At 47.6% G+C, this 26681-nt stretch overlaps 1 protein-coding gene across 1 annotated transcript in view; it reads left to right on the top strand.

The window, feature by feature from the left end:
- The first annotated feature begins 1178 nt into the window (after positions 1–1178).
- stx5a (syntaxin 5A) overlaps positions 1179–26681 on the top strand; it is a 63386-nt gene continuing 37883 nt past the window's right edge. The window contains exon 1 of the mRNA XM_067975743.1: positions 1179–1341. The gene's annotated coding sequence lies outside the window, so the exon portion shown is untranslated. The remainder of the gene's footprint in view (positions 1342–26681) is intronic.

Genomic DNA, 26681 nt, shown 5'->3' with positions numbered 1-26681 from the left:
TTCAATGGTTCTAGGACAGGTGACCAAAAGCTTGGTTAAAGAGGAGCGTCTTAAAGGAGGAGGGCAGAGGTCTAACCTCAGGGTGTGTACTGAGAGGACACAAACAAGTGACTTCATCCTCCTTATTTATCTCTGGGAAGGATTACTACTTTCAGCCTTGGCTCAGTTGGCATCGCTCTCTTGCCTGTGAGTCCGAAGGTCGTGGGTTCAATCTCCAATCTAGAGACTTGAGCACAAAATCTGGGTGATACTTCGATGCGGCACTGAGGGAGTGCCGGATAAATATTGGCCCAGGACGCCATAGGGAACTCCCCTGCCCTTCTTCCGATAGCGGCCATGGGATGTTTTACATCCACCTGACGGGGCCTCGGTTTAACGTCTCATCCAGAAAGACGGCACCTCCGACAGCGCAGCGCTCCCTCAGTGCTGGCACTGGGAGTGTCGGCCTGGATTACGGGGCTCAAGTCTCTGGAGTGGGGCTCGAACCCACAATCTGCTGAGACAGAGGGGAGCGAGCCAAGGTTAACACCTTCAACATTTAAAGTGGGATTAAGTGAAGGTGAAGGAACTGGTGACACACTGACATGATCTCCTGTATTAAAACACCCTGATTCATGTAAACTGTCACCTGGAATAATAGTAGTGTGTAATTGTATCACTTTGGGGATGTAATTAATCATCATCAACGCCTGACACCCTGATCGAAAGTGTGTGTGTATCTGGATGGTGGAAAATTATGCCTGGGTTGTGATGCCTTCTATAGTCAAATATCCTGCCTTGGACTCATTATCTAGGCTCTCATTTAGCCACTAGCCCAGCTGGTCCATCAAGCTATGATGCCTTAAAGCGCCTCGGGACGTTAAAGGCGCTATATAAATGCAAGTTGCTGTTTCCCTTCGTCATGTACCCCCTTGCTGTTTGTGGGATCTTGCTGTGCGCAAATTGGCTGCCGCGTTTCCTGCATCACAACAGCCACGAAAAGTGCTTCGTCGGCTTTTGGGACGTCTGGAGGCGGTGAAAGGCGTCTATATTATAGATGCAAGGCTTGGGGTGGGATGGATAAGGAGCATCCAGTTGGCGAGGCAGTGTCCCTTTAAGAAGAGGCCCCGCCCCCTCCCTCCTTCCCGTCCCCAGCTGGTGGGAGGCGCTCGGCCGGCAGCGCGCATGCGTGGGGCGAGACGTGGCAGTCACGTGGTCCGACACGACGCCAACGACGACAGCCGGGGCTCGAGCGGCGGCGGCGGCGGCGGGGAAAGAAGGAAAGGTTCGGCGGTCGTTACTGAAGAAGTCGGCGGCGACCGGGGAGGGGGTTAGAATTAGAAGGACTCCGAGCCCGAGGTGGTAAGTGTCCCGCTCTCGATATAAAGGTCGGCCGGTGGGCGGCGGGAGGGGTGGGGGGAAGGATTAAAAAAACCCACAACGTCCGGTACAACCAAACTTGAAAGCATGATGGGCAGCGCTGGTGTCCAATCGGCGGGCTAGTGGCTGCGCTGACGCGACCAATCAGCAGGAGGAGGGGGCGGGCTGTCTCTTTCCACTAAGTTAAATGTAAGGAATCTTACAACACCAGGTTATAGTCCAACAAATTTATTTTAAAATAAATTTGTTGGACTATAACCTGGTGTTGTAAGATTCCTTACATTTGTCCACCCCAGTCCATCACCGGCATCTCCACATCATGTCCACTAAGTTAGGTTGACGCGTGTTCACCCCCCCGCACAAGCGCACAGAGGGTATTTAAGGGTGCGCAACCTTATAGTGCCCCCTCTCACAGCTACAACCCGCCACTGCTCATTCATGTCCCATTTTTTTTTTTACTATTATACCTATTAATATTAATTTTTTTTAAATTTCCTGTCAACTTCTCTTTTCCCCCGCCCCCCCCCCCCCAACCAATTCTAAATTCCACTGTCCTCATTTACAATGGGAATTGCCTATGTAAACTTGTCACGCTGTCGTTACGCCCTCCCCTCCTGCGGAGGCGCTGCGAGCTCCCCCCCCCCCCCCCCCACCCACCAGAGGGAGAGCTTGCGTTTCGTACGCCGCCTTTCGGGTTCTCCGGACTTGTCCCGCTGCGTTTCGCAGCCGGCAGGTTGCTTTGGACCCGCGCTCACGTAGGTAAACGCGGCGCCTGACTTGCGCACAGCAAGATCCCACGGATGACAAATTAGATAAAGGACCAGATCTGCTTTTGCTGATGTCGGTTGAGTGAGGAACGTCGGTCCAGGATACCGGGGAGAACTCCCCTGCTCTTCTTCCGATAGCGCTGCGGGATTTTTTACGTCCACCTGACAGGGCAGGCGGGACCTCCGGGGTTTAACACCTCATTCGATAGATGGTACCTCCGACGGTGTAACATTTCCTCAGTGCTGGCACTGGGAGCGTCAGTTTGGATTATGGGCTCGAGTCGCTAAAGTGGGGCTCGAACCTACGATTTTCTGACTCAAATCATAGAATCATAGAAGTTACAACATGGAAACAGGCCCTTCGGCCCAACATGTCCATGTCGCCCAGTTTATACCACTAAGCTAGTCCCAATTGCCTGCACTTGGCCCATATCCCTCCATACCCATCTTACCCATGTAACTGTCCAAATGCTTTTTAAAAGACAAAATTGTACCCGCCTCTACTACTGCCTCTGGCAGCTCGTTCCAGACACTCACCACCCTTTGAGTGAAAAAATTGCCCCTCTGGACCCTTTTGTATCTCTCCCCTCTCACCTTAAATCTATGCCCCCTCGTTATAGACTCCCCTACCTTTGGGAAAAGATTTTGACTATCGACCTTATCTATGCCCCTCATTATTTTATAGACTTCGATAAGATCACCCCTTAACCTCCTGCTCTCCAGGGAAAAAAGTCCCAGTCTGTCTAACCTCTCCCTGTAAGTCAAACCATCAAGTCCCGGTAGCATCCTAGTAAATCTTTTCTGCACTCTTTCTAGTTTAATAATATCCTTTCTGTAATAGGGTGACCAGAACTGTACACAGTACTCCAAGTGTGGCCTCACCAATGCCCTGTACAACTTCAACAAGACATCCCAACTCCTGCATTCAATGTTCTGACCAATGAAACCAAGCATGCTGAATGCCTTCTTCACTACCCTATCCACCTGTGACTCCACTTTCAAGGAGCTATGAATCTGTACTCCCAGATTTCTTTGTTCTATAACTCTCCCCAACGCCCTACCATTAACGGAGTATGTCCTGGCCCGATTCGATCTACCAAAATGCATCACCTCACATTTATCTAAATTAAACTCCATCTGCCATTCATCGGCCCACTGGCCCAATTTATCAAGATCCCGTTGCAATCCTAGATAACCTTCTTCACTGTCCACAATGCCACCAATCTTGGTGTCATCTGCAAACTTACTAACCATGCCTCCTAAATTCTCATCCAAATCATTAATATAAATAACAAATAACAGCGGACCCAGCACCGATCCCTGAGGCACACCGCTGGACACAGGCATCCAGTTTGAAAAACAACCCTCCACAACCACCCTCTGTCTTCTGTCGTCAAGCCAATTTTGTATCCAATTGGCTACCTCACCTTGGATCCCATGAGATTTAACCTTATGTAACAACCTACCATGCGGTACCTTGTCAAATGCTTTGCTGAAGTCCATGTAGACCACGTCTACTGCACAGCCCTCATCTATCTTCTTGGTTACCCCTTCAAAAAACTCAATCAAATTCGTGAGACATGATTTTCCTCTCACAAAACCATGCTGACTGTTCCTAATTAGTCCCTGCCTCTCCAAATGCCTGTAGATCCTGTCCCTCAGAATACCCTCTAACAACTTACCCACTACAGATGTCAGGCTCACTGGTCTGTAATTCCCAGGCTTTTCCTTGCCGCCCTTCTTAAACAAAGGCACAACATTTGCTACCCTCCAATCTTCAAGCACCCAATGAGCCAAGCTGACGTTATAGTGCGAGAAGTTTACATAGGCAGTTTCCATTATAAATGTGTGACTTTAAAATGGGGACTGAATTACTTCTGCGCACCCACTAATTTCCGACCCTGTCTGCCCCTCTCAGGTGGACGTAAAAGATCCCACAGCACAAGTGCAGGGGAGTTCTCCCCGGTGTCCTGATCAACGTTTATCCCTCAACCAACATCACTTAAAAACAGATGATCTGGTCGTTATCACGTTGCTGTTTGTGGGATCTTGCTGTGCACAAATTGGCTGCTGCGTTTCCTACATTCCAACGGTGACCACACTCCAAAAGTACTTAATTGGCTGTAAAGCACTTTGGGACATCCTGTGGTCGTGAAAGGCACTATATAAATGCAGGTTCTTTTTTTCACCTGAAGGCAGTCTTGATCCCCGTGTGCAGTGCCACGGGAGATCGACTGGTATATAATATATCTACAATGTAGGGCACAGACGCCGGTTTTGGGGACTAGTATTTAGATGACATTGCAAGCTAGCAACGCAGTGGCATTGTCATGATGATGACAGTGTTTTCATCAGGTATGTGTTGGTGTCAGCATGCTGCAGGAAAATTCTCACTTAAGCCAACACGTTTTAACGTGTGAGATGCTCTTAATTCGTCCTCTAATTGTTCCCGCCCCGTGACAGGCCTGTAACGCGAGGTGTCGGCCGTGGACCAGTGTTAGTACACTTGCCTCTGAGTTATCAGGACTTGGGCTCAAGTCACACTCCAGAGACTTAGAATCATAGAAAGATTATAGCACGGAAGGAGGCCCTACGGCCCATCGAGTGCGTGCCGGCTCTATGCAAGAGCAATCCAGCTAGTTCCACTCCCCCGTCCTATCCTCGTAGCCCTGCAAATATTTTCCTTTCAAGTACTTATCCAGTTCCCTTTTGAAGGCCATGATTGAATCTGCCTCCACCACCCCCTCGGGCAGTGCATTCCAGATCCCAACCACTCGCTGTGTAAAAAAGTTTTTCCTCATGTCACCTTTGGTTCTTTTGCCAATCACCTTAAATCTATGTCCTCTGGTTCTTGACCATCGGCCAGTGGGAACAGTCTATCTATTCCGTCTAAACCCTTCATGATTTTGAACACCTCTATCAAATCTCCTCGCAACTGTCTCTGTTCCAAGGAGAACAACCCCAGCTTCTCCAATCTATCCATGTAACTAAAGTCCCTCATCCCTGGAATCATTCTAGTAAATCCTTCCTAAAGTGCGGCGCCCAGAGCTGGACACAATACTGCAATTGTGACCGAACCAGTGTTTTGTAAAGGTTCATCGTGACTTCCTTGCTTTTGTACCCTATGACTTAAGGACAAAATCTAGACTGACACTCCCAGTGCAGTACTGACGGAGTGTTGCACTGCCGGAGGTGCCGTCTTTTGGATGAGACGTTAAACCGAGGCCACGTCTGCCTGTTCAGGTAGATGGAAAAGATCTGTCTCGTTGCTGTTTGTAAAACCTTCAAAGTAATTCATTGGTTGTTAAGCACTTTGGATGTCTTGAGGATGTGAAAGGTGAAATATGAATGCATGTCCGTTCTTGCTTTCAAACTTGCATTTTTGGTAATGGAATTTTCCTTTAATCAAATGGCCTGAAGTGTGTTGAAGAATGTTCTTACCTCAGGCACGCTAAATTGGATTTCTGCCTTATTGTTCAGCTCTGTGTGCAAATTATGCCAGGGTGTTTTGCACACAAAAGCTGGCTCTTTCCAGCTTACTGAACCCAGGATATTTACACTGGGATTCCTGCCTGTTGGGAGCTTGTAGCAGAACACACTTCGAAGGCCAATGTAAAAGCAGCCGTAACCCCGTGTAAAGCCGCAGGGTCGTTACGAAGGGAATTGATCCAGGCAAATTGTTCACTGGGTGAAGGGTTCAACTCGTGGAACACAAGCAAAATGAAGAAGCTCAGCTGGTGTCTATAAAGGGAGATTGAGGAGTGCTTGAGGAATTGATCTGTGAAAAGAATGGGTTTGTTGGGCCCTTTATAATGAACAGGGATGTTGGGGAATGGTGGAGTAATTTGCATCATGTTATGTTCGTGCGGACGATCTCAGGCTTACCATTAGGGGAGGGGCCAAGCGGTGCTGACGTATCTTCTCCAAGGCTGCTATTGCTCACAGCGGTTGGTTTTGGACTGATGGGCATTCTTCCATCCAAAGATTAGAGACACCAAAGAAGAGGAGAAATGTATAATTGAATCTTGTGCACTTCCTGCCCATTGACCTTCATTCCTGTCCATCCGATTCTTGGTCAAGGATTTTCTGTTAACATTTGCCCTGCTAAATTGCTGCGTCAACTGTCGCAGGAACACGAGGAGGCTGTTCCGCCATTCAATTAGATCACAGCTGATCTGTATCTTAACTCCATCTACCCGCCTTGGTTCTGTAACCCTTAATCCCCTCACCCAACAAAAACCTATCAACCTCAGTTTTGAAATTTTCAATTGACCCCCCCCAGCCTCAACAGCTTTTTGGGGGAGAGAGTTCCAGATTCCCACTCCCCTTTGTGTGAAGAAGTGCTTCCTGACATCACCCCTGAACGGCCTGGCTCTAATTTTAAGGTTATTCCCCCTTGTTCTGGACTCCCCCCACCAGAGGAAATAGTTTCTCTCTCTGTACCCTATCACATCCTTTAATCATCTTAAACACCTCAATTAGATCACCCCTTAATCTTCTAGACTCGAGGGAATACATGCCAAGAACACCAAGTAGTTGTAGGCTCTGACCACTAGGTAGTTCTGTTGTGTCTTCCAGCCCCTTATGGGGAAAAAGATCTTACACTCATTGACTGATAGTGGGCAACGCTATGGGAAGCTTACTAGTTTTATTAAAGTTTTTACAGATGAGATGGAACAATACATGGAACCATGTATTATTAGATAATTAAAAATCTAAGCAAATACCCCAACATAGGGCTACCATTTTAACACAAAACCTGCAAACCTTCAATTTAATGGGACGATACCCATCGACACTCAGCATTGGGAGGGGATCCCAGAGTCACCTGAGAATTCTGATCCAGAAGAGCTGCTAAACTCTGGCAACTCCAGGTAAACTGAGCAGGACAAAAATGGAGGGGTCCCCAAACTGGGCAGAAGATATATTTTCTGGCGAATAAGACTCGTTCATGAAGAGAAACTGGAAAGTGAAACCAAAAGGTTTTTGTAAAAATAGATGAAAAGCTGTTATAGCTGCCCTAGTTATCTTAGTGCACATGACGTTGGTGGGTTATTTGGTCAGGTTTGGCTCCTTGGGTCACTACTGAGTTCAGTGCGTCCGTCCCCAGTACCTGGCTCTTCATTTCTTCCAGCGAGTGAAGGGTGTGCTAGTTATTAGGAACACTGCTGCCTGCAACACAGGATTTGAGTCAGGATACTGCTGCCCCGTATCCTTACTCGCACCAAATCCTGTTCACCCATTACTTGATTTTAAAATTCTCATCCTCGTGTTCCGTTTCCTCCATGGCCTCGCCCCTCCCTATCTCTGTGACCTCCTCCAGCCCAACAATCCTCCGATATCTCTGTGTTCCTCCAATTCTGGTCTCTTGCCCATCCCCGATTTCCTTTGCCCCTTCCCTCCCCCCTCCCCACCATTGGCGGCTGTGCCTTCAGCTTCCTCGGCCCTAAACTCTGGAATTCCCGCCCTAAACCCCTCTACCTCCCTCTCCTCCTTAAAGACGCTCCTTATCACCTATCTCTCACCTGTCCGAATATCTCTTTATGTGGCTTGGTGTCAAATTTTGTCTGAGTTTTTCTATGGTTCTAACGTTCCTGTGAAGTGCCTTGGGATATTTTACTACGTTAAAGGCACTATACAAATGCGATTTGTTGTTGGTAGAGAAAGCAAACTTCCATTTATACTGCACCTCCTCATCTCTCAAAAATGTCCCAAAGAGCTTCACGTACAGAAAAATACTTTGAAGTGCAGTGAGTAAATGCAGCAGCCATTTTGTGCAAAGCATGATCCCATCAACAGCGTTGAGGTGACTAACCCAGTTAATCTGTTTTTGACGATGTTAGTTGAGGGAGGAATGTTGGCCCAGGAAGTTGGGAAAACTCCCTGCTCTTCAAATGGAGCAGATCTGATCCAAAATGGTGAGTTGTTTTGTTAAGAACAGTATTGAAAAACCATTTCCACTAGTTGGTGAGTTGGTAACTAGAGGGCATAGATTTAAAATCATCACCAAACAAACAAATATTTATGCAGAAAAACAGTCGGGGACTCAGAATCCACAATAACTTTTAACAGGGAATGGGATAAACACGTCACAAAGGAAAAAAATAGATAAGATACAGGGAAAGGGCAGAGTAATAGGATTGAGGGGATAGCTCTTTCAGAGAACAGGCACGATGGGCCGAATGGCCTCCTGCCCTGTAAAATTCTACGATTCGTGCGATGGGATCATTAACATCCACTTTGCACTGCAACAGGCAGACAGGGACCTCGGATTAACTCCTCGTTCAAAAGGGCAGTACCTCTGCCGAGGCAGCACTCCCTCAGTATTGAAGGGTGAGCCCAGTTTGTGTGCTCAAGTCCTGGAGTGGGGTTTGAACTCACAACCTTCTGACCCGGAGGTGAGTGTGATACCCACTGACCCAGACTGACACTTCATTGTTTATCCTAACTCCCTTGCCTAACTTCAGTACCGGACTAAACCCGACAAAGAGCTACAATCGGTCCTGTAGCAATCTGCGCTGAGCTGGACTGCACCAGTGATAGAGAGTTGGTTCTGCACTAACTCAAATCATTACATTGACATTCTATCCAATTTGTACTTGGAATGCCAACTATTTATTTGGACATGTGGTTGAATGTAACTCTGTCCAAGGGTACAACTTCACAAGGTTGTAAAATAACTGATAGATGCCATGCACTATGTGCAGTGATCTGGGATTACCATCTGCACTAAAAGTTGATGGATTAATCAGTTCTTTCACCGAGATTGTGTAGCTCACGTGCGTCAGAATCATAGAATGGTTACAGCACAGAAGGAGGCCATTCAGCCCATCGAGCCCGTGCCGGCTCTTTGCAAGAGCAATTCAGCTAGTCCTGCTCCCCCGCCCTTTCCCTGTAGCCCTGCATATTTTTTCCCTTCAAGTACTTAACTGATTCCCTTTTGAAGGCCATGATTGAACCTGCCTCCACCACCCTTTCAGGAAGTACATTCCAGATCACAACCACTCGCTGTATAAAAAAGTTTTTCCTCATGTCGCCTTTGGTTCTTTTGTCAACCACCTTAAACCTGTGTCCTCTGGTTCTTGACCCTTCCGCCAATGGGAACGGTTTCTCTCTGTCTAGACCCCTCATGATTTTGATTACCTCTACCAAATCTCCTCTCAACCTTCTCTGCTCTAAGGAGAACAACCCCAGCTTCTCCTGTCTATCCGCGTAACTGAAGTCCCTCATCCCTGGAACCATTCTAGTAAATCTTTTCTGCATCCTCTCTAAGGCATTCACATCCTTCCTAAAGTGCAGTGCCCAGAATTGGACACAATACGCCAGTTGTGGCCGAACCAGTGTTTTATAAAGGTTCATCATAACTTCCTTGCTTTTGTACTCTAAGCCTCTGTTTATAAAGCCCAGGATACCATATGCTTTTTTAACTGCTTTCTCAACCTACCGTGCCACCTTCAAAGATTTGTGCACATATACCCCCAGACCTCTCTGTTCCTGCACCCCCTTTAGTTTATATTGCCTCTCCTCGTTTTTCGCACTACTCTGCATTAAATTCATCTGCCACATGTCCGCCCATTCCACCAACCTGTCTAAGTCCTCTTGAAGTTTATCACTATTCTCCTCACTGTTCATTACACTTCCAAGTTTTGTGTCATCTGCAAATTTTGAAATTGTGCCCTGTACACCCAAGTTGAAGTCATTAATATATATCAAGAAAAGCAGTGGTACTGGTACCGACCCCTGGGGAACACCACTGTACACCTCCCTTCGGTCCGAGAAACCACCATTCACCACTACTCTCTGTTTCCTGTTACTTAGTCAATTCTGTATCCATGCTGCCACTGCCCCTTTTATTCCATAGGCTTCAATTTTGCTGACAAGCCTATTATGTCGCACTTTATCAAACGCCTTTTGAAAGTCCATATACACAACATCAACCGCATTGCTCTCATCAACCCTCTCTGTTACCTCATCAAAAAACTCTTATCAAGTTAGTTAAACACAATGTGCCATTAACAAATTTATGCTGGCTTTCCTTAATTAATCCACACTTGTTCAAGTAACTGTTAATTCTGCCCTGGATTATTATTTCTAAAAGTTTCCCCACCACCGAGGTTAAACTGACTGACCTATAGTTGCTGGGTTTATCCTTACACCCTTTTTTGAACAAGGGTGTAACGTTTGTAATTCTCCAGTCCTCTAGCACCACACCTGTATCTACGGAAATTGCGGAGGTACTGGCCATAATCTTCCAAAGATTATGGCCAGTACCTCCGCAATTTCCACCCTTATTTCCCTCAGCAACCTAGGATGCATCCCATCCGGACCAGGTGACTTATCTACTTTAAGTACAGCTAATCTTTCTAGTACCTCCTTTATCAATTTTTAGCCCATCCAGTATCTCAACTACCTCCTTTTACCGTGACTTTGGCAGCCTCTTCTTCCTTGGTAAAGACAGATGCAAAGTACTCATTTATTACCTCAGCCATGTGTAGATCTCCTTTTTGGTCCCTAATCAGCCCCACCCCTCCTCTTACTACCCGTTTACTATTTATTTACCTATGGAAATGCTTTTTTTCCCTTTTGAGGTATTATCATTTTCTTTCACATTCATTTTGCATTTGATATTGCAGATCCATCTGCATTCTAACGCAGGGCTTGGGAGGTGGTTTTGGATATGAATGTGCCTTCAGTTTAGGACGGCTTCACTGCAGCAGTGTCTTTTTTTGCCCTCTAGACATCCAAAGCATTTTGCGGCCAATGACTTACCAGTGAAGTGCAATAGCTTTCATTATGTGGGCCAGAGAAGCCTTGAAACTGCTTTTTAAGATGGTGTCGGTAGGGGAAGGTAGAGATTGGGGAAATCGGATTTCTTGAAATGCAGATTGTGAGAGTAGATTCTGGACACAGTGTTAACTTTGAAGCTGAGTTCTCGGTTTACGTGTCCCATAAAACGCACCCAACAGCAGAGAATCGAGCCCAGCTATACTCCCTGGCAGTGTTGGTGGGTTCGGAGTGTACTTTCGCTTGTATCAAAGACTGGTTTATGGGTGTGATACATTTGCATGTGTTCCAGGATTTTGTGTGTCAGCTTGACTCTGTTCATAGCACTCGCCCTCAGTTCAAACTCCACTTGAGCCACTGTCGGAGGTGCCGTATTTCGGATGGGACTTTAAACCAATGATCTCTCATCCTTGTTCAGGTGGATAGAAAAGATCTGATGGCCCTTTTCTCAAAGAGGAGCAGGGAGTTCTCCCGGTGTCCTGGCCAATATCTCTCCCACAACCAATACTTCTGATAATTCAAAGACGCTTCACTTGAATTACTGGATAATGCGATTCCCTTTTAAGCGCAACAAAAAATTGCTTTGAATTTTCAGGAGTAGACGGTGCCCTTAAAAACAGATTAACTGGTCATTCGTCTCATTTGCCGTTTGTGGGATCTTGCTGTGCATGAATTGGCTGCCGCGTTTGCCTACGTAACGAGAGTAATTGGATGTGACGGCCGCGAGCGATCCCCGGCGGCTCACTGGGTAAATACACACCTGTGACGTGATACTTACTGAGCCAAACAGGCCCAGGTTCTGGTCCTGGGCTGTGGAGGGGAGCAATCAGTTAGGGTCCTCGCTTCTGGTTGTGTGGGGGCGGGGGTGCATGTGTTGGTTTAGGACAGAATCACGTCCATTTTGATGGGGCCCTCGAGGTCAAGAAAGCTGCTGGCACTTCCTCTTGGTTTGCACACGAAGAGAAGCATTTGGTCAAGAAAAATCTGTAAAAGGATAGAAAGAACTTGTATTTATACAGCGCCTTTCATGACCTCAGGACGCCCCAAAGTGCTTCACAGCCAATGAAGTACTTTTGAAGTGCCACTGTTGTAATGTAGGAAACGCGTGACAGGCAATTTGCGCACAGCAAGCTCCCACAAACAGCAATTAAATAAATGACCAGATCATCTCAAGTCTCCGGAGTGGGACTGCAACCCACAGCCTTCGAACTCAGAGGTAAAAGTGATACCACTGGGCCAAAGCTGACACCTGTGTCCCTGGAAGATCAAAGAACCGATATGAGGTGTAAATCCCCAGACAGTTTACAGACTTGGTACATGACGTAAATGCTTTTTAAAAAAAAAACATGCTATTTTTCTCAAGCTTGTGCTCCAATACCTGCAAATGTACTTTCTCGATAGTTTCTGCTTGTCTATTACTGCGTGAATGGGGAACTAAGTTGGTTCTGGCCTGATTGTTAGTGGTTCTTCTGTCGTGCTGTTTAACGTCTCGGGGTGCGCAGTGCAACTGCCTCCTGTGTGGTGCTTCGAGTGGGCGATGCGGATAGTTTACATGAAACAAGGGAATGGGAAGATTTCCGTTTCTTTTCTCCCTGTTTCTGACTTGGCTTCAGTGGTTATAGCCCAGATTGCGTTTTGCGCCAGGAGCTGCTGTGTTACAGTGCTGGCATTTTGACAGGCTGTACACGTTTATTTGGACAGAAGGAATCGGGAGTAGAACAAAAGGGATCTTTGAGACTTTTTTTTTTGTAGAGGGGGAGGGAGAAAGGAGAGAGAAGGGTTGGAAGTATTACAGGCTGATTAGCGTCTGACTTACAGGAAAGGAAAGTCTGGAGAGTGCCAAACGTCCCAAGGCGCGAGAGGCATAAGGAACAAAATGGAGGCCGAGCCAAAGAAGGAGCTATTTGGACAGGAGACCAAAAGCTTGGTCAAAGAGGTGGGATTTAAGGAGTGTCTTAAAGGAGGAGAGGAAAGTAGGGAGGCGAAGGGGTTTAGGGAGGGAATTCCAGCGGGTGGGAACTGAAGGCACGGCCGCCATTGGCAAGGCGAAGGGAGTGCGGGATGCACAAAAGGCCAGTGTCAGAGGGACAGAAAGTTTGGGGGAGGGTTGTAGGGCTGGAGGAGGTTACAAGAGATAGGGAGGTGAGGCCATGGAGGGATGAGAACACAGGGAAGAGAATTTTAAATTTGAGGTATTGCCTGACCGGGAGCCAATGTAGGTCAGTGAGCACAGAGGTAATGGGTGAACGGGACTTGGCGCGGGTTAGGATAGGGGCAACAGAGTTTTGGATGAGCTCACGTTTACGGAAGGTGCAGGATGGGAGGCCCGTCAGGAGAGCGTTGGAATAGTCAAGTCTGGAGGTGACAAAGGCATGGATGAGGGCTTCAGCGGCAAAGGGCTGATTCAGAGCCGGAGACGGGCGATGTTACGGAGGTGGAAGTAGGCAGTCTTTGTGATGGAGAGGATATGGGGTTGGAAACGCAACTCGGGATCGACTAGGGCTCTAAGATTGTGGATGGCCCGAGATGGCCTGGATCTGAAAATGGGACCGGGTGAGGGCGTGACAACTGATAGTACACAGGCTACAAAAGTGCTCAATAACTTTTTTACCTTGGTTTTTAAGAAGAGGAGCCAGGTAAGTAATTTGATCTGGAAAAGGAACTAGAGGTTGTTAGAGGTGAGTTGTGACACTATTCACATTACTGTTAGCATGGTTGCCGAACAGCTGTGCAAACTTAAAGTAAATAAATCTCGGGTCGGATAAGACACATCTGAGGATCTTTAAGGAAATAAGGGAGGAAATTGCAGGAACTCTAGCAGAAATCACTGAATACTGGAGAGGTGACCGGGGGGACTTTTTAAAAATTCGTTCATGGGATGTGGGTGTCGCTGGCGAGACCAGCATTTATTGCCCATCCCTAATTGCCCTTGAGAAGATGGTGGTGAGCTGCCTTCTTGAACCGCTGCAGTCCGTGTGATGAAGGTTCTCCCACAGTGCTGTTAGGAAGGGAGTTCCAGGAGTTTGACCCAGCGACGATGAAGGAACGGCCGATATATTTCCAAGTCAGGATGGTGTGTGACTTGGAGGGGAACGTGCAGGTGGTGTTGTTCCCAAGTGCCTGCTGCTCTTGTCCTTCTAGGTGGTAGAGGTCGCGGGTTTGGGAGGTGCTGTCGAAGAAGCCTTGGCGAGTTGCTGCAGTGCATCCTGTGGATGGTACACACTGCAGCCACAGTGCGCCGGTGGTGAAGGGAGTGAATGTTTAGGGTGGTGGATGGGGTGCCAATCGAGCAGGCTGCTTTGTCCTGGATGGTGTCGAACTTCTTGAGTGTTGTTGGAGCTGCACTCATCCAGGCAAGTGGAGAGTATTCCATCACATTCCTGACTTGTGCCTTGTAGATGGTGGAAAGGCTTTGGGGAGTCAGGAGGTGAGTCACTTGCTGCAGAATACCCAGCCTCTGACCTGCTCTTGTAGCCACAGTATTTATATGGCTGGTCCAGTTAAGTTTCTGGTCAATGGTGACCCTCAGGATGTTGATGGTGGGGGATTCGGCGATGGTAATGCCATTGAATGTCAAGGGGAGGTGGTTATTGCCTGGATGTTGTCCAGGTCTTGCTGCATGCGAGCTCGGACTGCTTCATTATCTGAGGGGTTGTGAATGGAACTGAACACTGCAATCATCAGCGAACATCCCCATTCCTGACCTTTATGATGGAGGGAAGGTCATTTATGAAGCAGCTGATGATGGTTAGGCCTAGGACACTGCCCTGAGGAACCCCTGCAGCAATGTCCTGGGGCTGAGATGATTGGCCTCCAACAACCACTACCATCTTCCTTTGTGCTTAATATGACTCTAGCCACTGGAGAGTTTACCCCTGATTCCCATTGACTTCTATTTTACTAGGGCTCCTTGGTGCCACTTCGGTCAAATGCTGCCTTGATGTTAAGAGCAGTCACTCTCACCTCACCACTGGAATTCAGCTCTTTTGTCCATGTTTGGACTAAGGCTGTAATGAGGTCTGGAGCCGAGTGGTTCTGGCGGAACCCAAACTGAGCATCGGTGAGCAGGTTATTGGTGAGTAAGTGCCGCTTGATAGCACTGTCGACGACACCTTCCATCACTTTGCTGATGATTGAGAGTAGACTGATGGGGCGGTAATGGGCCGGATTGGATTTGTCTTGCTTTTTGTGGACAGGACATACCTGGGCAATTTTCCACATTGTCGGGTAGATGCCAGTGTTGTAGCTGTACTGGAACAGCTTGGCTAGAGGCACAGCTAGTTCTGGAGCGCAAGTCTTCAGCACTACAGCCGGGATGTTGTCGGGGCCCGTAGCCTTTGCTGTATCCAGTGCACTCAGCCGTTTCTTGCTATCACGTGGAGTGAATCGAATTGGCTGAAGACTGGCTTCTGTGATGGTGGGGATATCGGGAGGCGGCCGAGATGGATCATCCACTCGGCACTTCTGGCTGAAGATGGTTGCAAACGCTTCAGCCTTGTCTTTTGCACTCACGTCATCCGCCATCATTGAGGATGGGGATGTTTGCAGAGCCTCCTCCTCCCGTTAGTTGTTTAATTGTCCACCACCATTCCTGACTGGATGTGGCAGGACTGCAGAGCTTTGATCTGATCCGTTGGTTGTGGAATCGCTTAGCTCTGTCTATAGCATGTTGCTTCCGCTGTTTAGCATGCATGTAGTCCTGAGTTGTAGCTTCATCAGGTTGGCACCTCATTTTTAGGTACGCCTGGTGCTGCTCCTGGCATGCTCTTCTACACTCCTCATTGAACCAGGGTTGATCCCCTGGCTTGTTGGTAATGGTAGAGTGAGGAATATGCCGGGCATGAGGTTACAGATTGTGCTGGAATACAATTCTGCTGCTGCTGATGGCCCACAGCGCCTCATGGATGCCCAGTTTTGAGCTGCTAGATCTGTTCTGAATCTATCCCATTTAGCACGGTGGTAGTGCCAAACAACATGTTGGATGGTATCTTCAGTGCGAAGACGGGACCTCGTCTCTACGAGGACTGTGCGGTGGTCACTCCTACCAATACTGTCATGGACAGATGCATTTGCGACAGGTAGACTGGTGAGGACGAGGTCAAGCAGGTTTTTCCCTCGTGTTGGTTCGCTCACCACCTGCCGCAGGCCCAGTCTGGCAGCTATGTCCTTCAGGACTCGGCCAGCTTGGTCAGTAGTGGTGCTACCAAGCCACTCTTGGTGATGGACATTGAAGTCCCCCACCCAGAGTACATTCTGTGCCCTTGATACCCTCAGTGCTTCCTCCAAGTGGTGTTCGACATGGAGGAGGACTGATTCATCAGCTGAGGGAGGGCAGTAGGTGATAATCAACAGGAGGTTTCCTTGCCCATGTTTGACCTGATGCCATGAGATTTCATGGTGTCCAGAGTCAATGTTGAGGACTCCTAGGGCCACTCCCTCCTGACTGTATATCACTGTACTGCCACCTCTGGTGGGTCTGTCCTGCCGGTGGGACAGGACATACCCAGGGATGGTGATGGAAGAGACTGGGACGTTGGCTGAAAGATATGATTCTGTGAGTATGGCTGTGTCAGGCTATTGCTTGACTAGTCTGTGGGACAGCTCTCCCAAGTTTGGCACAAGTCCCCAGATATTAGTGAGGAGGACTTTGCAGGGTCGACTGGGCTTGGTTTGCCTTTGTCGTGTCCGGTGCCTAGTGGTCCGTCTGGACTGGAGAAAGGCAGATGTTTAGCAAAAGTGATCCAGGGAAGTACAGACCAGTGACAGCAGCGGATGTGATGTACTTGGATTTCAGGACGGCCTTTGATACTGTTCCTCTCGAGGCTGAAGCTGAAAATTTTTTTAAAAAGCGGAGATCTTTGGAAATATTTTACAATGGATACATAATTGGTCGACCGATGGAGCACAGGGTAGTGGGTCCAGAGATTGTCATCAGCCTGGGAGAATGTTACCAGCAGGGTCCCACCGGGACTCTGTTTTGGGACCTCTTTCGTTTAACATCTTCATAAATGATCTGGAGCGAGGAGTCACAAGCACAGTGATTACATTTGCAGATGATCCAAAGCTAATGAAGATGGCGGACTGCAAAGCTGAACAGGATAAGCTGGAGGAGGATTTGAATGTACTTGGGGATTCGGGCAGACGGGGTGGAGATGAAATTCAATGTAGAGAAATGCAAAGTGTTTCACATGGGGACAGAAAATGCAGGCAGGGACTATTACTTAAACTGGAAGAAAATAAGGTGCATGGAAAGTGATCTGGGGGACCTCTGTGGAACACCCTGCCGAATCCGTCCGCCTCGCCCCTTCTCTCTCCACCTCTCAAAGCCCATCTTTTCGACCAACCTGTCTTGTCACCTCTCCCAGTGTCTCTTTCCTTCCTTTTTATCTCTTATTTCCTCTCTCTCCCTCTATAAAGCACCTTGTAACATTTTCCGCATTAAAAGCACTGCATAAATTTGAGTTGTAACTTGGCCCAGTGAGACCTAGCAGAGGTGGGGAAAAGAACAACACTACAGACTGGTCAGATTGGGTTGAGTGTTGATAAGTGAAAAGATCTGGATTCCACATTTGTGCTTTTAACTCTGGATAAGGTACCCTAGCTACGGGATACACACAAGGCACAAATGAGACAAGAAAAGGGGGTGCTTCGAATAATATATTGAGCCCCTGTGCTCTCAAATCTAAATGACCAAATTTGCAAATCTGGGATTTTTCTCACCACATGCTTTCAACCCTTCTCCCTCTGTCTCACCGTCACAACGTCTTTCCTCTCTCTCACTTGGTCTTTGTTGCTCTGATCTTTCCCTTTCTCAAGTCCTAACAGCTCCACCCTACCTGCTCTTCCTTCTCCGTTCTCCTCATCGCACCATCTCCTAGTCTTTCTCAGGACCTCCAAACTATTGGGACAGCAACAGCTTGCATTTGTATAGTGCCTTTGACGTAGTAAAAGGTTCCAAGGTGCTTATGTCCTCACTACCCTCAGCCTTCCCTCCATCTTACAATCTACAGGCTTTGAGAACCCAAGCATAGTGTCACTCAATCCCTACCTTTTTGATTTATTTTCTCTCTTCTTTCCAACCTTGCTGTCCTGCACTCTGGGCCTTGGTTTCTCATGTCTGTAGTGGGGGCTGAAGATTCCAAAAGATACGTGTAAAAAGGACATCAAAATCGATTAGAATTTTTTGAGGGTGTGATGAGCAGGGTAGATAAGGGGGGAACCAGTGGATGTTGTATATTTGGATTTTCAAAAGGCACTCGATTGGGTGCCACTCAGGAGATTGTTACACAAGATTAGGGCTCATGGGGTTCGGGGGTAATATGTTAGCATGGATAGAGGATTGGTTAACAGACAGAAAACAGAGAGTAGGAATAAACGGGTCATTTTCAGGTTGGCAGGCTGTAACTAGTGGGGTGCCGCAAGGATCAGTGCTTGGGCCTCAGCTATTTACAATCTATATTAATGACTTAGATGAAGGCACCATGTGTAATGTATCCAAGTTTGCTGACGATACAAAGCTAGGTGGGAAAGTAAGCTGTGAGGAGGACACAAAGAGACAGGTTAAGAGAGTGGGCGAGAAGGTGGCAGATGGAGTATAATGTGGGGAAATGTGAAATTATCCACTTTGGTAGGAAGAATAGAAAAACAGAATTTATTTTAAAGGGTGAGAGACTAATAAATGTTGGTAGTCAGAGGGATTTGGGTGTCCTTGTACATGAATCATAGAAAGTTAACATGCAGGTACAGCAATTAATTAGGAAGGCAAATGGTATGTCAGCCTTTATTGCAAAGAGGTTGGAGTATAAGAGTAAGGAGGTCTTGCTGCAGTTATATGGGGCTCTGGTGAGACCACACCTGGAGTACTGTGTACAGTTTTGGTTTCCTTACCTAAGGAAGAATATACTAGCCATAGGGTGCAATGAAGATTCACTAGATTGATTCCTGGGATGAGAGGGTTGTCTTGTGAGGACTCTCTTCCAGCAGGAGTTGCTGGATAGGGATTTGGAGCTGCTTTAGTGTCTCTTGCTCCCTAGCTCGGGCCAAAGACTCTTTCAGTCACTGTGACTGAGATCAGGGAACTCAGCATAGTCCTGGGATCAATCCTGGACAGTACTACTCAGTACCCGTGGAGTATTTAGTCACTGGACTATCAGGAGATTGGTAACCTTTCCTGTGCTCTGTTTTGTCCATGGTGTTAATTGAACGGGGCAAAATAAGTCCTTTACCAGACTAGATGTTTAGATGTTGCACTGATAGAATCCTAATGTAAAGTAATCGGCCCATTTGTTAGCAGTGGCTGCACTGAGTCACCAACAGGCTTCTAATACCTGACAGTACATGCCTCGTTTGTGTATAAAAACAGAGAATGTTCTATAAAATGGGCGAGCCAGCTAGATAGTGTGAAAGAGCTGGTAATCCTTGTTTGCTTGAAATGACCTTTTAATCTTGGCCTCGGACGCAGCTAATAGTGGCCCCCTGAAATGAGTTTTGTTTTGGTTTCAGGACGCTCCTGTCCCGAAGGTGCTGATTCACGATGGGGTGCGGTACCCTTCCGCTACCTCAGTCAGTCTGCACATGTGCCTCGAGGCAGCGAGTGTCATTGGGCCATTTAACCGTGAAGGACACCACACCTGTGCCCGATCGTGTCTACACACACTTTCCCAGCAGATGGAGGGGGGATTCCCCGGATAATGATCAGGAGCAGGAACCCTGCTGGATTTTTCCCTTCCTTGGCCAGGAGTGTGACGTATTGTAACAGGTCACCTGCTACTCCTGTATTTCTTCTTGTATATCGGCTGCCTTGTTTCCTACATTTCAACAGTGACTACACTTGGTAAGCACTTCATTGGCTGTGAAGCGCTTTGGGACGTCCTGAGTTTGTGAAAGGTGCGATTTAAATGCGAGTTTGTCCTTCTTCTTTCTTTCCCATATAAATTTGTCATCGCCTTTTCACTCTTGTACTCTGTGTGCCTATTTTTAAAACCCAAAATGCTGTTGGCCTTTTTTTAATGACTTTATCTGCAGTCTCACTTTCAAGGAACTATGTATGTAGTTTGCCTGAATAACTAACTACATATGAAAGAAAGACTTGCATTTATACAGCCCCTTTCATGACCTCAGGAGGCCCCAAAGCGCTTTACAGCCAATTAAATATTTTTGAAGTATTGTAGGAATGTACGAAGCGCGAAAGCCAATTTGCGCACAGCAAGATCCCACAAACAGCAATGAAATAAATGACCAGATAATCTCTCTCAGTGGTGTTGGTTGAGGGCTCCTCTATTGCTCTTCTTCCATTAGTGGCCGTGGGATCTTTTAGGTCCACCTGAGAGGGGCAAACGGGGCCTCGGTTTAACGTCTCATCCGAAAGACGGCACTCCCGACAGTGCGGCGCTCCCTCAGTACTGGCACTGGGAGTGTCATCAAGCCTCTGGAGTGGGGCTCGACCCCACAACCTTCTGACTCGGAGGCGAGAGAGAGATCCATGGCTGACATCTTGGTACGGCAGTGTCAAACTCTCAATGGAAGGGAGGTTTGTCCCTTCGAGGCGACTGATCATAATGACGAGGTGAAGGTGGCTTGTCCGTTCTGGATCTAAATCTGACACTTGGCAGCTGCTCTCATTCTGGTTCTCATTACTGTATCTTGGACCACATTAATATTAGAGATGGAGTGCCATAATCCAGCTCAGGGTTCTGATCCACGATGCCCATTTCATCCACTTGACCGTTGCCCCTCAGTTGGCTACTTGCGTGGCTGGTTTGCACCTTTGTTTGAGGGATGCTGGTGGCTGTGTATCCGATGGGATTCGGCAGAGAGCCCACCCACAGTAATGTTGGTGAGTGTCTCGACTGGGCCACTTTGGCGAGGCATGGAGGGTTCGGCAGCATTTGTGAAACAGGATCAGGAGTAGGCCATTCAGCCCCTCGAATCTGCTAGGAACAGGCATAGGCCATTCAGCCCCTCAAGCCTGCTATGAACGTAGGAACAGGAGTAGACCATTCAGCCACTCGAGTCTGCTAGGAACCGGAGTAGGCCATTTAGCCCCTCAAATCTGCTAGGAACGGGAGTTGGCCATTCAGCCCCTCGAGCCTGCTAGGAACAGGAGTAGGCCATTCAGCCCCTTGAGCCTGCTCTGCCATTCAGTTAGATCATGGCTGATCTGTACCTCAACTCCATTTCCCGCTGTAGCTCTATATCCCTTGATACCCTTACTCAACAAAAATCTATCCATCTCTGTCTTGATTGCTCCAATTGACCCCCAGCATCCACTGCCTTTTGAGGGGGGGGGCGGAGCGGAGGGCGGAGTTTCAGATTATGTCCCCTCGTTCTTGATCGATTCCCCCACCAAAGGAAATAGTTTCTCTGCATCTACGCTGTCGAATCCTTTTAACATTTTAAACACCTCGATCAGATCACCCCTCAATCGTACCTGGGGGTGAATCGGGAGCATCGGCAGAGGTGGGGGGGGGGGGGGGGGGAAGAGGATGATGCTTTGTACTGCAGTTGTCTTTGTTTAAAGGTGGTTAGACTGGTGATTTCCGTGACGTGTTTGTGCAGTGGAAAGCCCCAGTTTTAAAGGAAAGCTTCTCCCGTTCCAGAATCAAAGGGAAGAATGTAGTTGGATTGCTCCCAGGACCTGGAGTCGAATTCTTTCCGAATGATCCTTATCAGCTGCTTTTATCTTTAGATAGCGAGTGATTTTGGTCATTTAGTTTCGTATAACTCGTCACAGTCTCTTCGTGTTTACAAGCAGTTCATAATGGATTTAGTCCAAATCTTGATCCAGTTGTTTCGCTGATAGAAAATGAAACTGCCTTGTGTATTGGAAGAGGTACTTACATAAAATTTACAGCACAGAAACAGGCCATTCGGCCCAACTGGTCTATGCTGCCTATGAGTCTCCTCTCTCCCTACTTCATCTAACCCTATTAACATATCCTTCTATTCCTTTCTCCCTTGTGTTTATCTAGCTTCCCCTTAAATGCATCTGTGCTATTCGCCTCAACTACTCCTTGTGGTTTAAAAGTTGGGATAATGAGTATGTATTTGATTGGAAGGAAGTGACTAGAGATGTCCCACAAGGATCTGTGCTGGGGCTTCACCTATTCACTATGTTTATTAATGACGCAGATAACACATTGGAGAGCTCTATATCCAAGTTTGCCGATGACACAAAGATAGGTGGCATAGCAAGTAGTGTAGACATGAGCATAAAATTACAAAGAGACATTGATAGATTAAGTGAGAGGGCAAAACTGTGGCAGATGGATTTCAACGCAGGTTAAGTGTGAGGTCATCCATTTTGGACCAAAAAAGGATCGATCCGAATATTTTTTAAATGGTGAAAAGCCAGGAACAGTGGAGGTCCAAAGAAATTTAGGAGTCCATGTACACAGATCACTAAAATGTAGTGGTCAGGTACAAAATATAATCAAAAAGGCTAATGGAATGTTAGCCTTTATAACTAGAGGGCTGGAATATAATGGGGAGGAAGTTTTGCTACAGCTATACAAAGCCCTGGTTAGACCACATCTGGAGCACTGTGTACAGTTCTGGGCACCACACCCTGGAAAGGATAGATTGGCCTTGGAAGGAGTGTAGCGCAGATTTACCAGGGCACCAAGGGTTAGATTATGAGGAGAGATTAACAGACCCAGAGGTGAGGTGAGGAAAACCCCCAGTGGTGGAGAGCTTTGGGAACCATAGGTCCAAAGTCACCTGTTACACTTCGCATATGTGGTCTCAAATTACTCGTATACTGTAGAAGCTTACTAATGTTGAACCTCTTGTACGAGGATCATGGGGTTTTTTGGTGGTCAGTGTATATATGAGTATGTACAGTAGTTAAATTTGGCGCCGAATGTTTTTAACTGAGGACTGTTGCACCAGAGTGGGATGATATCTTACCGATACAGACAACAGCAGCCAGCAGGGTACAAAAAGCTTGCTATTAAACAGAAACTTAGGTATAAGGACAAGGCTCTTAGCACAAGACACACCACAAGATTGAGGGGACTAAAATAGAAGGTAAGGTCACTCAAGAAATAGTGATTAGGCGACACCCAAGCTTAGATTTTAAAACCTAGATTGTATGAGGTTGGGAAGACTGAGGGTGGTGAGGAGTTACACAGGGACTGGGAAAGTTTGAGTTGGCGTGGAACATAGTGCAAAGACAAGTTTTTATATTGATAGCTGGATCAAGAATCAATAATGATGTGGAGATGCCGGTGATGGACTAGGGTGGACAAATGTAAGGACTTGCACAACACCAGGTTATAGTCCAACAGTTTTATTTTAAATCACAAGCTTTCAGGTGACGAAGGAGCTCTGAAAGCTTGTGATTTAAAATAAAACTGTTGGACTATAACCTGGTGTTGTGCAAGTCCTTACAAGAATCAATAAGCATGCTTTTATTTTTTTTTAAGGTCTATTTACAAAATTTGGGGGTTCCCCTCTCCGACATTACCGATGGAAATTCCCTACATTGCACCGCCCACATAACACTGTGAGCTGCAGTCCTGAGCCATACTGACTGGAACGGTTGGAGGCTCAGTCCCAGCCATCATAAAAGACATAAAATCAGCTAGAGTCCCCGCTCCTGCTCGCTATCCAGTGACTCCTGCTGGGAAGGGTGGCTGTCGGCTCAGGGCAGGTTGGGACTCTTGACACCATGCATGGATACGTAGTTTGCCGACACTCGTCGTCCAGGACCGTGCATGAAGGGCAGCCGAGATACCAGAAAGCAGTTGCCATCCAAGGCACTGCCAGCGGAAAGAGGGGGGTGGCATCTAATCAAGGAAGTTGGTTTTACCTGTACAGTTTTAGCAGGTTTGGGAAGGAGGGGGAAACCTTACTGACTGGACTCCCCTTTAGAAATTAAATTGGTGCAAAGAATTATAATATGAGTGGCAAAAGGCTGTCCCAAGTTTATTTCTACGTCAGTGGTCTTGTTTAAACAGCGGTTCTTCAAGGTACTGACTTCGAGGGGTTAATAAATCTCAAGGTTGGAAGCATCTGTTTCTAAGACATCATCACTGCAGCAGCTGTGAGCTCTGAATCTGTTAATTCAGCTTCCTCTCGTGTGTGTGTGTGTGTGTGTTTTTTTTATATATTTTAGAAAAATTCAACAGTGTAGCTTGATTGAGCATCAGTCTAAAGATAACTGGGTGAGGGGAGGGAAAGCTGGTGATGTTGGGACCGAGCCTGCTGCTTCCCAGGTCGGGTACTGATCGGAGCTCCCTGCGGATTCTGTTATCGATGTGCCTTAAGCAGAGGCCTCAAGCCCTATACCGTATGCTGCTAAGTTTGGATTCCCCTTCCAGACACCCTGGCCCATCTGAGTGAGCTTATCTCATCAGTGCCGACTAACGGCACATTATTGTTTGTAGACGCTTATCCCCGGGGGACTGGATGTAATTCGCCCAATCCCGTTTCACTTGAGGCTCTTGTTAGCTGCCGGAGAGGGAGAAAGCTTCCATTCCTCCGGCCTGGATCCAGGTCCCAGATTTTTCTCTCTTCCCCACTGAGAGAATGTGCTGGGGGCCCAGTTCCACAAGATCCCCAGCGGTGCCTCTCCAGTACCTGCTTCGAGCAGCCATTCTTCGTGCGTGAGCTCAAGGCAGCGGGTTATTGGGGCGACTGCGGGGCTCTTCCACTGTGACGGGCATCACAGCTGGGAGGGATTGCTGGACAGTGCTGAGCCGGAGCCTGGGCTGGTTTACCCACTTGCTAAGGCGGAGCAGCGATACCTTTGCAGTAGAATGATGTCCCCTTTGGATTCGGGACTGTTACCAGCTATATAACTCAATAGGCACTCGACTTTTGTTGGTTTAATGATCTGACTTGCTCAGAGTTCCAAGGTCTGGATATCTGTTGCCCTCTTTGAAACTGGTTGAGGCCAGGTTGTTAAAGTCCAGTAAGTAAGGAGAATCTGTTTCCACTTGCAGGAGGGTCGGTAACCAGAGGTCGCAGGTTTAAGGAAATTGGGAAATGTTGGGGGGGGGGAGGTTTTTTTTTTACGCAGCGAGTTGTGATGATCGGGAATGCGCTGCCTGAAAGGGCGGTGGAAGCAGATTCAATAATAACTTTCAAAAGGGAATTGGATAAATACTGGAAAAGGAAATATTTGCAGGGCTACGGGGAAAGAGCAGGGGGGAGTGGGACTAATTGGATAGCTCTTTCAAAGAGCCGGCACAGACACGATGGGCCGAATGGCCTCCTTCTGTGCTGTAAAATTCCATGATTCTATAATTTTTATATATTTATAGTGCTTCTGACAGTCGAGCCAGTATAATGGAGTGAGCGTCAGTGGGCTGAATGGCCTTTTGTTCTCTTCAGCTTTATGTTATGCCCTTAATAGTTGCTCGTTCTTCAGTGTTAGTGGGTGAGCTGAAATGTTTAGTGCTGGGAGAGAAGCTGGCCCAGAGTCTACTGGAGCTTTGGCAGTCGAAGGGTCGAACTGTAATGTTCCTTGTTACGTTTTTCGAGTCCCAAGGCTGTTTGCAGCTGTGTGTGTGTGTCTCTTGGTGTACTTGTGTGTTGTATGCTTGTGTGCAGAGGAGGTGGGATCTGAGAGGGTTGGTATAGTCTGACCGTAGTCCTCCAATTCTGACCTCTTGCGCATCCGTGATTTCCTTTGCTCCACCATTGGCGGCCGTACCTTCAGCTGCCTCGTCCCTAAGCTCTGGATTTCCCTCCCTAAACCCCTCAACCTCCTTGAAACCCACCTCTGACCAAGCTTTTGGTCATCTGTCCTAATATCTCCTTGTGTGGCTCGGTGTCACATTTTGTTTGATAGTCGCTCCTGTGAAGCGCCTTGTGATGTTTTACTATGTTAAAGGCACTGTGTAAATGCAGGTTGCTGGTGAATACAAATGCATCCTGTACAGAATGTCCTGTTCCACAAGATTCCTTTATTATAGCATGAGCTGCACTTGGCATTTCCCTGATTACGTCGTTCGGTCTCAAGGTGAATATGGTTTTGTTTGCTCCAGTGGAGGAGGGATGGGGCAAAAAAAACAGGAAGTGCTCACTCCTGCCAGGGCATGGTTGCACAGGACGTGGCCATTCTCCAGGCATGAGCCCGGGTGGCGGGCTGTTCAACTGTGCAGGCATCGCATCAAATCCCGATCCTGTCCTACCCAGCAGTCGACACTGCATAGCGATCAGGGCTGAAAACCCCGGGCTGATTTTTCCCAAACACTGCCCCCTCTTCTCACGCCCCCTCACCGAGCCTATGGGTACTGAGGCCAATTGTAGATTCCCAGTTGCCGCACTGGTGATGATCAGCTGGTTGAGCGTAGATTGGTGATGAAGCCTATTTCTTTGTTCAGTGACTTCGAAAATGTTCCCGACTTCGAAAATGTTCCCAACTTTCACCATTTTGTTTTCAGTGTCTGTCTGGGTCCCATCGCCCCCTGTGCTCGCTGACCTGCATTGGTTCCCGGTCCGGGAACGCCTCGATTTTAAAATTCTCACCCTTGTATTCAAATCCCTCCACGGCCTCGCCCCTCCCTATCTCTGTAACCTCCTCCAGCCCCTACCACCCTCTGAGATCTCTGCGTTCCTCCAATTCTGGCCTCTTGTACATCCCCCATTTCCTTCACTCCACCATTGGCGGCCGTGCCTGCAGCTGCCTAGGCTCTAAGCTCTGGAATTCCCTCCCTAAACCTCTCCGCCTCTCTCTCCTCCTTTCAAGACCTAGCTCATTGACTAAGCTTTTGGTCACCTGGCCTGATAACTCTGTTTGTGGCTCGGTGTCAAATTTTGTTT

Source organism: Heptranchias perlo, chromosome 43, assembly GCF_035084215.1.
Source record: "Heptranchias perlo isolate sHepPer1 chromosome 43, sHepPer1.hap1, whole genome shotgun sequence".
Taxonomy (NCBI): domain Eukaryota; kingdom Metazoa; phylum Chordata; class Chondrichthyes; order Hexanchiformes; family Hexanchidae; genus Heptranchias; species Heptranchias perlo.
Note: the sequence above shows the minus strand (reverse complement) of the source record. Positions and strands in the feature narration are given on the sequence as shown.